The following is a 16088-nucleotide window of genomic DNA, read 5'->3' as shown; positions in this document are numbered from 1 at the left end:
CTTTAAATACGAAATTTTACGATAATTTAATTGCTCAGAATTTGGTAACTGGCTTTCTCCTTAAGCAACCTAATTTTGTGAACATTGTTTTTTCTTGAGCTTCAATATAGAACCATATATGTGTTTATCACAGCTGTCAGGGCCGGAAAGAGTCAATGAGCGTACATTCGGACAATAAAAACGTCATTTGAAGAGGAAAGTTTTTTTGAAATGGCTCAAAAACCACCAAATTACTCGATTTCTTCCTAAAAACCCGTTTTCTGATCAATTTTTTTCCTCTGTGTCTATATATAGGTCCTTTTTTGAGTTTATTGGTAATCTGAGACCAAAATAGCATCCTTGAACTTCGTTGCAGACAAAAATAATAAAGTTATATGGGGAAAATTGTTTGTCTAAATCGAAATTAGACAAAGCTTGTTTTTGACTTTGTGACACTCCATAAGCCTTAGTTGTGCTAGGAGGGGCTTAGTTGACTACAATTCATCCTTTGCAGTTGATTGTTTAACATTCAAATGTCTAAAAAAGAGAAAGCCTTGGCTTCGAAAAAAAAAAGAGAACTACAAGTTCCAAAAAAGAGAAAGCTTTCTCAAAAAAAAAAGCCAAAAAAGTTTTTGGGACCGATGTTGCCCGCCTCCCCGTTGTCCTCCAATCATTACTTGCACTCCAATCAAAATTCCTTTGCAGTTGATTGTTGTTGTTGCCTTGTATTGATTTTGATCCTTTAAATTCTTGCCTCCAAAAGCCTTAGTTGTGCTAGGAGGTGCTTGGTTCTCTACAATTGATCATACTACTTTGGAAATAGGTGCGTTTTTGAAAAAATATTGGGTTTAAGCCCAATTCCATATTTTTGGCCAAAAAATAAAAGTAAAATACTTTTTTATGACAAACTATGACTTTTCGGATGCTATCGGACATACTTTGAGAACTGTGAGCATCATTTGAAGTATTTTATTTTATTTTGGGTATGGGTGTGTTTTTGAAAAAAAAATTAGGTTTAGGCCAAATTCCAGGTTTTTGGCCTTAAAATGAGCAAAAATTTGTTGTTTTGGCAAACTTTTGCTTTTCTGATGCTATTAGACCTTTTTTTGATGTTCTGGAATAGATTTCCGCTGTTTTATACTAAATTGGGTCTAAGTGCGTTTTCGGAAAAAAATAGGGGTTAAGCCAAATTCCATGTTTTTGGCCTTAAAATGAGCATAATTTTGTTGTTTTGGCAAACTCTTGCTTTTCTGATGCTATTAGACCTTTTTTCGATGTTTTGGGATAGATTTCCGCTGTTTTATACAAAATTGGGTCTAAGAGCATTTTTGGAAAAAAGTTGGGTTTAAGCCAAATTCCAGGTTTTTGACCTTAAAATGAGCATAATTTTGTTGTTTTAGCAAGCTCTTGCTTTTCTGATGCTACCAGAACTTTTTTCGATGTTCTGGCATAGATTTCCGCTGTTTTATACTAAATTAGGTCTAAGTGCGTTTTCGGAAAAAATTGGGGTTAAGCCAAATTCCAGGTTTTTGGCCTTAAAACGAGCTTAATTTTGTTGTTTTGGCAAACTCTTGCTTTTCCGATGCTATTAGACCTTTTCTCGATGTTCTCGGATAGATTTCCGCTGTTTTATACTAAATTGGGTCTAGGTGCATTTTTGGAAAAAAATTGGGTTTAAGCCAAATTCCGGGTTTTTGGCCTTAAAATGAGCTGAATTTTGTTGTTTTGGCAAACTCTTGCTTTTCCGATGCTATTAGACCTTTTCTCGATGTTCTGGGATAGGTTTCCGCTTTTTTATACAAAATTGGGTCTAGGTGCGTTTTCGTAATTGGGAGCACTTTTTTGCCGAAAAATTGGTTCAATTTCGATTTTCTAGACCCAAATTAGTTTTTTGGGTGTAACTTGCCTTTTTACAGTCCCAGACACTTTTTTAGGCTTTTCTATCGTTTTTTCGTCGATTTCGAGGTCAAGGTGCGTTTTTGGAAACTAAGGTGCGTTTTTGTAATTGACAGGGGGGTGTGCGTTTTTGGAGGTGCGTTTTTGTAATTGTCAAGAAAAATGGACCGGTGCGTTTTTGGAAAATCAATTACAAAAACGCACCGGTACTAGGGCCCTAACCCTAACCCTAACCCTAACCCTAACCCTAACCCTAACCCTAACCCTAACCCTAACCCTAACCCTAACCCTAACCCTAACCCTAACCCTAACCCTAACCCTAACCCTAACCCTAACCCTAACCCTAACCCTAACCCTAACCCTAACCCTAACCCTAACCCTAACCCTAACCCTAACCCTAACCCTAACCCTAACCCTAACCCTAACCCTAACCCTAACCCTAACCCTAACCCTAACCCTAACCCTAACCCTAACCCTAACCCTAACCCTAACCCTAACCCTAACCCTAACCCTAACCCTAACCCTAACCCTAACCCTAACCCTAACCCTAACCCTAACCCTAACCCTAACCCTAACCCTAACCCTAACCCTAACCCTAACCCTAACCCTAACCCTAACCCTAACCCTAACCCTAACCCTAACCCTAACCCTAACCCTAACCCTAACCCTAACCCTAACCCTAACCCTAACCCTAACCCTAACCCTAACCCTAACCCTAACCCTAACCCTAACCCTAACCCTAACCCTAACCCTAACCCTAACCCTAACCCTAACCCTAACCCTAACCCTAACCCTAAAAACCCTAACCCTAACCCTAACCCTAACCCTAACCCTAACCCTAACCCTAACCCTAACCCTAACCCTAACCCTAACCCTAACCCTAACCCTAACCCTAACCCTAACCCTAACCCTAACCCTAACCCTAACCCTAACCCTAACCCTAACCCTAACCCTAACCCTAACCCTAACCCTAACCCTAACCCTAACCCTAACCCTAACCCTAACCCTAACCCTAACCCTAACCCTAACCCTAACCCTAACCCTAACCCTAACCCTAACCCTAACCCTAACCCTAACCCTAACCCTAACCCTAACCCTAACCCTAACCCTAACCCTAACCCTAACCCTAACCCTAACCCTAACCCTAACCCTAACCCTAACCCTAACCCTAACCCTAACCCTAACCCTAACCCTAACCCTAACCCTAACCCTAACCCTAACCCTAACCCTAACCCTAACCCTAACCCTAACCCTAACCCTAACCCTAACCCTAACCCTAACCCTAACCCTAACCCTAACCCTAACCCTAACCCTAACCCTAACCCTAACCCTAACCCTAACCCTAACCCTAACCCTAACCCTAACCCTAACCCTAACCCTAACCCTAACCCTAACCCTAACCCTAACCCTAACCCTAACCCTAACCCTAACCCTAACCCTAACCCTAACCCTAACCCTAACCCTAACCCTAACCCTAACCCTAACCCTAACCCTAACCCTAACCCTAACCCTAACCCTAACCCTAACCCTAACCCTAACCCTAACCCTAACCCTAACCCTAACCCTAACCCTAACCCTAACCCTAACCCTAACCCTAACCCTAACCCTAACCCTAACCCTAACCCTAACCCTAACCCTAACCCTAACCCTAACCCTAACCCTAACCCTAACCCTAACCCTAACCCTAACCCTAACCCTAACCCTAACCCTAACCCTAACCCTAACCCTAACCCTAACCCTAACCCTAACCCTAACCCTAACCCTAACCCTAACCCTAACCCTAACCCTAACCCTAACCCTAACCCTAACCCTAACCCTAACCCTAACCCTAACCCTAACCCTAACCCTAACCCTAACCCTAACCCTAACCCTAACCCTAACCCTAACCCTAACCCTAACCCTAACCCTAACCCTAACCCTAACCCTAACCCTAACCCTAACCCTAACCCTAACCCTAACCCTAACCCTAACCCTAACCCTAACCCTAACCCTAACCCTAACCCTAACCCTAACCCTAACCCTAACCCTAACCCTAACCCTAACCCTAACCCTAACCCTAACCCTAACCCTAACCCTAACCCTAACCCTAACCCTAACCCTAACCCTAACCCTAACCCTAACCCTAACCCTAACCCTAACCCTAACCCTAACCCTAACCCTAACCCTAACCCTAACCCTAACCCTAACCCTAACCCTAACCCTAACCCTAACCCTAACCCTAACCCTAACCCTAACCCTAACCCTAACCCTAACCCTAACCCTAACCCTAACCCTAACCCTAACCCTAACCCTAACCCTAACCCTAACCCTAACCCTAACCCTAACCCTAACCCTAACCCTAACCCTAACCCTAACCCTAACCCTAACCCTAACCCTAACCCTAACCCTAACCCTAACCCTAACCCTAACCCTAACCCTAACCCTAACCCTAACCCTAACCCTAACCCTAACCCTAACCCTAACCCTAACCCTAACCCTAACCCTAACCCTAACCCTAACCCTAACCCTAACCCTAACCCTAACCCTAACCCTAACCCTAACCCTAACCCTAACCCTAACCCTAACCCTAACCCTAACCCTAACCCTAACCCTAACCCTAACCCTAACCCTAACCCTAACCCTAACCCTAACCCTAACCCTAACCCTAACCCTAACCCTAACCCTAACCCTAACCCTAACCCTAACCCTAACCCTAACCCTAACCCTAACCCTAACCCTAACCCTAACCCTAACCCTAACCCTAACCCTAACCCTAACCCTAACCCTAACCCTAACCCTAACCCTAACCCTAACCCTAACCCTAACCCTAACCCTAACCCTAACCCTAACCCTAACCCTAACCCTAACCCTAACCCTAACCCTAACCCTAACCCTAACCCTAACCCTAACCCTAACCCTAACCCTAACCCTAACCCTAACCCTAACCCTAACCCTAACCCTAACCCTAACCCTAACCCTAACCCTAACCCTAACCCTAACCCTAACCCTAACCCTAACCCTAACCCTAACCCTAACCCTAACCCTAACCCTAACCCTAACCCTAACCCTAACCCTAACCCTAACCCTAACCCTAACCCTAACCCTAACCCTAACCCTAACCCTAACCCTAACCCTAACCCTAACCCTAACCCTAACCCTAACCCTAACCCTAACCCTAACCCTAACCCTAACCCTAACCCTAACCCTAACCCTAACCCTAACCCTAACCCTAACCCTAACCCTAACCCTAACCCTAACCCTAACCCTAACCCTAACCCTAACCCTAACCCTAACCCTAACCCTAACCCTAACCCTAACCCTAACCCTAACCCTAACCCTAACCCTAACCCTAACCCTAACCCTAACCCTAACCCTAACCCTAACCCTAACCCTAACCCTAACCCTAACCCTAACCCTAACCCTAACCCTAACCCTAACCCTAACCCTAACCCTAACCCTAACCCTAACCCTAACCCTAACCCTAACCCTAACCCTAACCCTAACCCTAACCCTAACCCTAACCCTAACCCTAACCCTAACCCTAACCCTAACCCTAACCCTAACCCTAACCCTAACCCTAACCCTAACCCTAACCCTAACCCTAACCCTAACCCTAACCCTAACCCTAACCCTAACCCTAACCCTAACCCTAACCCTAACCCTAACCCTAACCCTAACCCTAACCCTAACCCTAACCCTAACCCTAACCCTAACCCTAACCCTAACCCTAACCCTAACCCTAACCCTAACCCTAACCCTAACCCTAACCCTAACCCTAACCCTAACCCTAACCCTAACCCTAACCCTAACCCTAACCCTAACCCTAACCCTAACCCTAACCCTAACCCTAACCCTAACCCTAACCCTAACCCTAACCCTAACCCTAACCCTAACCCTAACCCTAACCCTAACCCTAACCCTAACCCTAACCCTAACCCTAACCCTAACCCTAACCCTAACCCTAACCCTAACCCTAACCCTAACCCTAACCCTAACCCTAACCCTAACCCTAACCCTAACCCTAACCCTAACCCTAACCCTAACCCTAACCCTAACCCTAACCCTAACCCTAACCCTAACCCTAACCCTAACCCTAACCCTAACCCTAACCCTAACCCTAACCCTAACCCTAACCCTAACCCTAACCCTAACCCTAACCCTAACCCTAACCCTAACCCTAACCCTAACCCTAACCCTAACCCTAACCCTAACCCTAACCCTAACCCTAACCCTAACCCTAACCCTAACCCTAACCCTAACCCTAACCCTAACCCTAACCCTAACCCTAACCCTAACCCTAACCCTAACCCTAACCCTAACCCTAACCCTAACCCTAACCCTAACCCTAACCCTAACCCTAACCCTAACCCTAACCCTAACCCTAACCCTAACCCTAACCCTAACCCTAACCCTAACCCTAACCCTAACCCTAACCCTAACCCTAACCCTAACCCTAACCCTAACCCTAACCCTAACCCTAACCCTAACCCTAACCCTAACCCTAACCCTAACCCTAACCCTAACCCTAACCCTAACCCTAACCCTAACCCTAACCCTAACCCTAACCCTAACCCTAACCCTAACCCTAACCCTAACCCTAACCCTAACCCTAACCCTAACCCTAACCCTAACCCTAACCCTAACCCTAACCCTAACCCTAACCCTAACCCTAACCCTAACCCTAACCCTAACCCTAACCCTAACCCTAACCCTAACCCTAACCCTAACCCTAACCCTAACCCTAACCCTAACCCTAACCCTAACCCTAACCCTAACCCTAACCCTAACCCTAACCCTAACCCTAACCCTAACCCTAACCCTAACCCTAACCCTAACCCTAACCCTAACCCTAACCCTAACCCTAACCCTAACCCTAACCCTAACCCTAACCCTAACCCTAACCCTAACCCTAACCCTAACCCTAACCCTAACCCTAACCCTAACCCTAACCCTAACCCTAACCCTAACCCTAACCCTAACCCTAACCTCGCTCATGTCACATTTGGACAAGGCCTGTTTGGCGGCTCAGCAATTTGTAAAACCCTCGGCTCAAAGGCCTTCCCATTCCCGTAGAGCTTCCAAACTTCGATATTTGGGGTTAGGAGGTGAGAAGGGACCCGGGACTTGAAAAAAAAATCAAAAAAATGCATTTTAAAAAGTTGGGGTTAAGCAAATGTCACATTTAGATCAATTTTTGCGTTGCTCAAAAATAGCTTTAAAATCCGATTTTTTGGACTTTTTTTAGTGTTCTGGAAACCTCTGCCCACGATCTGTCTAACGAACTCAAAATATTTTCATAAAATTAAGTTTTGGTTGAGTTATGAGCTTAACCCTAACTTTCGTTTTTTTGGTCGGATCCGATTTGGTAAAAAAGCTGTATTTTAATGAAAAATGGTCAGAAATTGAAAAAAAAGGTATTTCTGGTGGTTTCTCGGGCCAACAAATCAAGCCATGTGCAATAAAAAATTTTAGGGTTAACTTTCCAAACCTATCCAAAATATCTGCACTCAGGTGTAGTAACAGTGACAACCCGACATTGGTAGAAGTGATTTAGGTTGAGATTAAGCAGATTTCAATCTTTGAGATAAAAAGGCTCCCTAGACCTATTTTGGCTCAAGGAACACGCTCGTGACGTTAATTTTGTGATTTGATGATGTTTTTAGGGTCAATTGGACGTTTTAAAAAAAATGCCCTAGAAATGTCACATTTGGACCAGAATTCTCAAAATTAGGGTTAGGTTTTTGCTTAGGGTTAGATATAAGCGACTTTTTAACTGGCAATTCAAAGAGACCCCTGGAAAGCCTCAAGGAATACCTTTCCAGTGATATATCATTCATTAATTTTTGATCAGTTCATATTGATAAATCAGGAATTGAGTCAGAGCAAGTTTTTGGGGTTAAGAGCTTCCTAGGCTCATTTTTTGATAAACTTTTTTTAATCGGTCTTTTTTCATTGAAAATTTGCATGCGAGCTCCCTAATGGATTGTTTTGATGTCCAAGCTATCAGTTTTTAGTTTAAAAAAAATTTTTGGTCATTTTACGGGCTTTTAATTCTGTTAGTTTTTGAAAAAAATTGGTTTGGTTCTTTTTGTCAATGAATCTCAATGCATGATATCCAACTGACTTTTAAGCAAGCTTGACTTGCCTAACGATATAGCCACAAGTATGCAAGAGCCCCCAAGTATCTTTTTAGCAAGTTTTTTCAATAAAAAAATTGCAAAAACTGGCAAAAAAAAATTTTTTTTTTTTTTTTTTTTGGAATTTTTCCTGGTAATCTTAAAGGCTAGGGCTGCTAACAAGCTTTCTCAAAAAGGCTAATTGAATGCTTCTGGCATAAACCCTTGTTTTGGAAGTTTCCAAAGATTCATCATTCGTTACTTTGTGATGAGATGAAGTTGAGAAATCAGGAAATGAGATAATAAAAAATTTGGTTTGAAAAGCTTCCTTTATTGAGTTTGAGTTTGCACTTATCATCTTCAATTTGTTTTTCTTCAAATCTTTTTGGCTTCCTATGGACCTTATAGTAAAGTGTGCTACTTGTTCAGACAATTAAATCAAACTTCTATGGGAAAAAAAATTTTGTAAAGCGGACATACATAAAAAAAAGAAGCTTTTAAGAATTTTTTTTTTCTTTTCTTTCGACACTTTTGGTCACCTAAGTGATTTTTGAGCCATTCCAAAAAAACTTTCCTCTTAAAACGACGTTGTTATTGTCTGAATGTACGCTCAATGACTCTTCCCGGCCCTGACAAGTCTGGTAGGAACATATATGGTTCTGTATTGAAGCTCAAACAATAACAATTTTCATAAATTAAAATTTCTTAAGGAGAAAGCCATTTACCAAGTTCTGAGCAAATAAATCATCGTTTAATTTCGTGTTTAAAGTAATCCCTGTCGACAAAAAAATTATCCTAATAGTATCAGACAGTAAAATGAAAGTTTTATGAGAGAAAAAAAAATGTTTAACCAAAGTTATCATTACACTTGATTTTTTTCAATTTAAAAAGTGAGTACTAACTTCAATTTAGATAAACAATTTTCCCTACATAACTTTGATATTTTTGTCTGCAACGAAGCTCATTGACGCTATTGTGGTCTCAGATTACCAAGTAACTAAAAAAAAAGACCTATATACAGATCCAGAGGAAGAAAACTGATCAAAAATTGGGTTTTTAAGAAGGAATCGAGTAATTTTGTGATTTTTGAGCCATTCCAAAAAAATTTTTCTCTTAAAACGACGTTGTTATTGTCGAAATGTACGCTCAATAACTTTTCCCGACCCTGGCAAGTCTGATAAGCACATATATGGTTCTATAATGAAGCTCAAACAAAAACACTTTTCATAAATTTAGGTTTCTTAAGGAGAAAGCCATTTACCAAGTTCTGAGCAAATAAATCATCGTTTAATTTCGTGTTTAAAGTCATCCCTGTCGACAAAAAAGTTATCCTAATAGTATCAGACAGTAAAATGAAAGTTTTATGAGAGAAAAAAAATGTTTCACCAAAGTTCATTACACTTGATTTTTTTTAATTTATAGAGTGAATACTAACTTCGATTTAGATAAACAATTTACCCTATATAACTTTGATATTTTTGTCTGCAACGAAGCTCATTGACGCTATTGTGGTCTCAGATTACCAATAAACTCAAAAAAAGACTTATATTGAGATCCAGAGGAAGAAAACTGATAAAAAAATCGGTTTTTAAGAAGAAATCGAGTAATTTTGTGATTTTTGAGCCATTCGAATAAAACTTTCCTGTTAAAACGACGTTGTTATTGTCTGAATGTACGCTCAATGACTGTTCTTGGCCCTGACCAGTCTCATAAGGACATATATGGTTCTATATTGAAGCTCAAACAAAAACAATTTTCATAAATTTAGGTTTCTTAAGGAGAAAGCCATTTACCAAGTTCTGAGCAAATAAATCATCGTTTAATTTCGTGTTTAAAGTAATCCCTGTCGACAAAAAAGTTATCTCAATAGTATCAGACAGTAAAATGAAAGTTTTATGAGAGAAAAAAAATGTTTAACCAAAGTTCATTACACTCGATTTTTTTTAATTTAAAAAATGAATACTAACTTCAATTTAGATAAACAATTTTCCTTACATAACTTTGATATTTTTGTCTGCAACGAAGCTCATTGACGCTATTGTGGTCTCAGATTACCAATAAACTCAAAAAAAGACCTATATACAGATCCAGAGGAAGAAAACTGATTAAAAATTGGGTTTTTAAGAAGGAATCGAGTAATTTTGTGATTTTTGAGCCATTCCAAAAAAATTTTCCTCTTAAAACGACGTTGTTATTGTCTGAATGTACGCTCAATGACTTTTCCTGACCCTGGCAAGTCTGATAAGCACATATATGGTTCTATATTGAAGCTCAAACAAAAACAATTTTCATAAATTTAGGTTTCTTAAGGAGAAAGCCATTTACCAAGTTCTGAGCAAATAAATCATCGTTTAATTTCGTATATAAAGTGTTCCCTGTCGGCACAAAAACACTATGCTTAGTATGAGACAGTAAAATGAAAGTCTTATGAGAGAAAAAAAAATGTTTAACCAAAGTTCATTACACTTGTTTTTTTTAAATTTATAAAGTGAATACTAACTTCGATTTAGATAAACATTTTTTGTTATTTAACTTTGATATTTTTTTCTGCAACGAAGCTCATTGACGCTATTGTGGTCTCAAAATACCAATAAACTAAAAAAAAAAGACCTATATAGAGATCCAGAGGAAGAAAACTGATCAAAAAATCGGTTTATAAGAAGAAATCGAGTAATTTTGTGATTTTTGAGCCATTCCAAAAAAACTTTCCTCTTAAAACGACGTTGTTATTGTCTGAATGTACGCTCAATGACTTTTCCCGACCCTGGCAAGTCTGATAAGCACATATATGGTTCCATATTGAAGCTCAAACAAAAACACTTTTCATAAATTTAGGTTTCTTAAGGGTTAGGAACAATTTTCCCCTATATAACTTTGATAATTTTGTCTGCAACGAAACTCACTGACACTATTGTGGTCTCATATTGCCAATAAACTCAAAAAAAGACCTATATAGAGATCCAGAGGAAGAAAACTGATCAAAAAATGGGTTTTCAAGAAGAAATCGAGTAATTTTGTGATTTTTGAGCCATTCCAATAAAACTTTCCTGTTAAAACGACGTTGTTATTGTCTGAATGTACGCTCAATGACTCTTCCCGGCCCTGACAAGTCTGATAAACACATATATGGTTCTATATTCAAGCGCAAACAAAAACAATGTTCATAAAAATAGGTTTCTTAAGGAGAAAGCCAGTTACCAAAAATGTCACATTTGGACCAGGCCTGTTTGGCGGCTCATCAATTTGTAAAACCCTCGGCTCAAAGGCCTTCCCATTCCCGTAGAGCTTCCAAACTTCGATATTTGGGGTTAGGAGGTGAGAAGGGACCCGGGACTTGAAAAAAAAATCAAAAAAATGCATTTTAAAAAGTTGGGGTTAAGCAAATGTCACATTTAGATCAATTTTTGCGTTGCTCAAAAATAGCTTTAAAATCCGATTTTTTGGACTTTTTTTAGTGTTCTGGAAACCTCTGCCCACGATCTGTCTAACGAACTCAAAATACTTTCATAAAATTAAGTTTTGGTTGAGTTATGAGCTTAACCCTAACTTTCGTTTTTTTGGTCGGATCCGATTTGGTAAAAAAGCTGTATTTTAATGAAAAATGGTCAGAAATTGAAAAAAAAGGTATTTCTGGTGGTTTCTCGGGCCAACAAATCAAGCCATGTGCAATAAAAAATTTTAGGGTTAACTTTCCAAACCTATCCAAAATATCTGCACTCAGGTGTAGTAACAGTGACAACCCGACATTGGTAGAAGTGATTTAGGTTGAGATTAAGCAGATTTCAATCTTTGAGATAAAAAGGCTCCCTAGACCTATTTTGGCTCAAGGAACACGCTCGTGACGTTAATTTTGTGATTTGATGATGTTTTTAGGGTCAATTGGACGTTTTAAAAAAAATGCCCTAGAAATGTCACATTTGGACCAGAATTCTCAAAATTAGGGTTAGGTTTTTGCTTAGGGTTAGATATAAGCGACTTTTTAACTGGCAATTCAAAGAGACCCCTGGAAAGCCTCAAGGAATACCTTTCCAGTGATATATCATTCATTAATTTTTGATCAGTTCATATTGATAAATCAGGAATTGAGTCAGAGCAAGTTTTTGGGGTTAAGAGCTTCCTAGGCTCATTTTTTGATAAATTTTTTTTAATCGGTCTTTTTTCATTGAAAATTTGCATGCGAGCTCCCTAATGGATTGTTTTGATGTCCAAGCTATCAGTTTTTAGTTTAAAAAAAATTTTAAGTCATTTTACGGGCTTTTAATTCTGTTAGTTTTTGAAAAAAATTGGTTTGGTTCTTTTTGTCAATGAATCTCAATGCATGATATCCAACTGACTTTTAAGCAAGCTTGACTTGCCTAACGATATAGCCACAAGTATGCAAGAGCCCCCAAGTATCTTTTTAGCAAGTTTTTTCAATAAAAAAATTGCAAAAACTGGCAAAAAAAAATTTTTTTTTTTTTTTTTTTTGGAATTTTTCCTGGTAATCTTAAAGGCTAGGGCTGCTAACAAGCTTTCTCAAAAAGGCTAATTGAATGCTTCTGGCATAAACCCTTGTTTTGGAAGTTTCCAAAGATTCATCATTCGTTACTTTGTGATGAGATGAAGTTGAGAAATCAGGAAATGAGATAATAAAAAATTTGGTTTGAAAAGCTTCCTTTATTGAGTTTGAGTTTGCACTTACCATCTTCAATTTGTTTTTCTTCAAATCTTTTTGGCTTCCTATGGACCTTATAGTAAAGTGTGCTACTTGTTCAGACAATTAAATCAAACTTCTATGGGAAAAAAAAATTTTGTAAAGCGGACATACATAAAAAAAAGAAGCTTTTAAGAATTTTTTTTTTCTTTTCTTTCGACACTTTTGGTCACCTAAGTGATTTTTGAGCCATTCCAAAAAAACTTTCCTCTTAAAACGACGTTGTTATTGTCTGAATGTACGCTCAATGACTCTTCCCGGCCCTGACAAGTCTGGTAGGAACATATATGGTTCTGTATTGAAGCTCAAACAATAACAATTTTCATAAATTAAAATTTCTTAAGGAGAAAGCCATTTACCAAGTTCTGAGCAAATAAATCATCGTTTAATTTCGTGTTTAAAGTAATCCCTGTCGACAAAAAAATTATCCTAATAGTATCAGACAGTAAAATGAAAGTTTTATGAGAGAAAAAAAAATGTTTAACCAAAGTTATCATTACACTTGATTTTTTTCAATTTAAAAAGTGAGTACTAACTTCAATTTAGATAAACAATTTTCCCTACATAACTTTGATATTTTTGTCTGCAACGAAGCTCATTGACGCTATTGTGGTCTCAGATTACCAAGTAACTAAAAAAAAGACCTATATACAGATCCAGAGGAAGAAAACTGATCAAAAATTGGGTTTTTAAGAAGGAATCGAGTAATTTTGTGATTTTTGAGCCATTCCAAAAAAATTTTTCTCTTAAAACGACGTTGTTATTGTCGGAATGTACGCTCAATAACTTTTCCCGACCCTGGCAAGTCTGATAAACACATATATGGTTCTATAATGAAGCTCAAACAAAAACACTTTTCATAAATTTAGGTTTCTTAAGGAGAAAGCCATTTACCAAGTTCTGAGCAAATAAATCATTGTTTAATTTCGTATTTAAAGTGTTCCCTGTCGGCACAAAAACACTATGCTTAGTATCAGACAATAAAATGAAAGTTTTATGTGAGAAAAAAAAAGTTTAACTAAAGTTCATTACACTTGTTTTTTTTATAATTTATAAAGTGAATACTAACTTCGATTTAGATAAACAATTTTCCCTATATAACTTTGATATTTTTGTCTGCAACAAAGCTCACTGACCCTATTGTGGTCTCAGATTGCCAATAAACTCAAAAAAAGACCTATATAGAGATCCAGAGGAAGAAAACTGATCAAAAAATGGGTTTTTAAGAAGTAATCGAGTAATTTTGTCATTTTTGAGCCATTTCAAAAAAACTTTCTTCTTAAAACGACGTTTTTATTGTCTGAATGTACGCTCAATGACTTTTTCCGACCCTGGCAAGTCGGATAAGCACATATATGGTTCTATATTGAAGCTCAAACAAAAACACTTTTCATAAATTTAGGTTTCTTAAGGAGAAAGCCATTTACCAAGTTCTGAGCAAATAAATCATTGTTTAATTTCGTATTTAAAGTGTTCCCTGTCGGCACAAAAACACTATGCTTAGTATCAGACAATAAAATGAAAGTTTTATGTGAGAAAAAAAAAGTTTAACTAAAGTTCATTACACTTGTTTTTTTTATAATTTATAAAGTGAATACTAACTTCGATTTAGATAAACAATTTTCCCTATATAACTTTGATATTTTTGTCTGCAACAAAGCTCACTGACCCTATTGTGGTCTCAGATTGCCAATAAACTCAAAAAAAGACCTATATAGAGATCCAGAGGAAGAAAACTGATCAAAAAATGGGTTTTTAAGAAGTAATCGAGTAATTTTGTCATTTTTGAGCCATTTCAAAAAAACTTTCTTCTTAAAACGACGTTGTTATTGTCTGAATGTACGCTCAATGACTTTTCCCGACCGTGGCAAGTCTGATAAGCACATATATGGTTCTATATTGAAGCTCAAACAAAAACACTTTTCATAAATTTAGGTTTCTTAAGGAGAAAGCCTTTTACCAAGTTCTGAGCAATCAAATCATTGTGTAATTTCGTTTTTAAAGTGTTCCCTGTCGGCACAAAAGTACTCTCCTTAGTATCAGAAAATAAAATGAAAGTTTTATGTGAGAAAAAAAAGTTTAACTAAAGTTCATTACACTTGTTTTTTTTATAATTTATAAAGTGAATACTAACTTCGATTTAGATAAACAATTTTCCCTATATAACTTTGATATTTTTGTCTGCAACAAAGCTCACTGACCCTATTGTGGTCTCAGATTGCCAATAAACTCAAAAAAAGACCTATATAGAGATCCAGAGGAAGAAAACTGATCAAAAAATGGGTTTTCAAGAAGAAATCGAGTAATTTTGTGACTTTTGAGCCATTCGAAAAAACCTTTCCTCTTAAAACGACGTTGTTATAGTCTGAATGTACGCTCAATGACTCTTCCCGGCCCTGACAAGTCTGATAAGCACATATTGAAGCTCAAACAAAAACAATTTTCATAAATTTAGGTTTCTTAAGGAGAAAGCCATTTACCAAGTTCTGAGCAATCAAATCGTTGTGTAATTTGATATTTAAAGTGTTCCCTGTCGGCAAAAAAGTATTTTTCTTACTATCAGACAGTAACATGAAAGTTTTATGGGAGAAAAAAATGTTTAACCGAAGTTCATTGAACTTGTTTTTTTTTAATTTATAAAGTGAATACTAATTTCGATTTAGATAAACAAGTTTTCCTACGTAACTTTGATATTTTCATCTGCAACGAAGCTCATTGACGCTATTGTGGTCTCAGATGTTCTCTGTGGTCTCTAACTTGGGATGCATTGGGGCAAATCATAGTGTTTCAAGGCTAATTTAGCCCAATTTGGAGATTTTTGGGTTTAGAAGTCTATTTTTGAGATTTTTAGGGCTTAAGCCAATTTTGTCAGTTTTTAGTCACTTTTGGAGGATTCTAGGTCATTTTCAAGTGTTTTCTGGGTTTTCTGGGTATATTCTGCGTTTTAGGGTTAATCTCATTGTTTTCCGTATATTTTGGTCACTTTTTGGGGATTTTTGGGTTTAGAAGTCATTTTTTGAGGTTTTTAGGGCTAGAAGCAAACTTGGCAAGTTTAAGTGTTTTTTACTTGATTTTGGGCCAAATTCTTGCGTTTTCTAGGTTTTCCGGTGATTTGGGATGTTTTGGGGCAAATCATAGTGTTTCGCGGCTAATTTAGCCCAATTTGGAGTTTTTTGGGGTTAGAAGTCATTTTTTGAGATTTTTAGGGCTAGAGCCTATTTTTTCAGTTTTTAGTCACTTTTGGAGGGTTCTAGGTCATTTTCAAGTGTTTTCTGTTTTTTCTGGATATAGTCTGCGTTTTAGGGTTAATCTCATTGTTTTCCGTATATTTTGGTCACTTTTTGGGGATTTTTGGGTTTAGAAGTCATTTTTTGAGGTTTTTAGGGCTAGAAACAAACTTGGCATTTTTAAGTGTTTTTTACATG

Source organism: Symsagittifera roscoffensis, chromosome 4 (genome assembly GCF_963678635.1).
Source record: "Symsagittifera roscoffensis chromosome 4, txSymRosc1.1, whole genome shotgun sequence".
Classification (NCBI taxonomy): domain Eukaryota; kingdom Metazoa; phylum Xenacoelomorpha; order Acoela; family Convolutidae; genus Symsagittifera; species Symsagittifera roscoffensis.
This window is presented reverse-complemented; position numbering follows the sequence as displayed.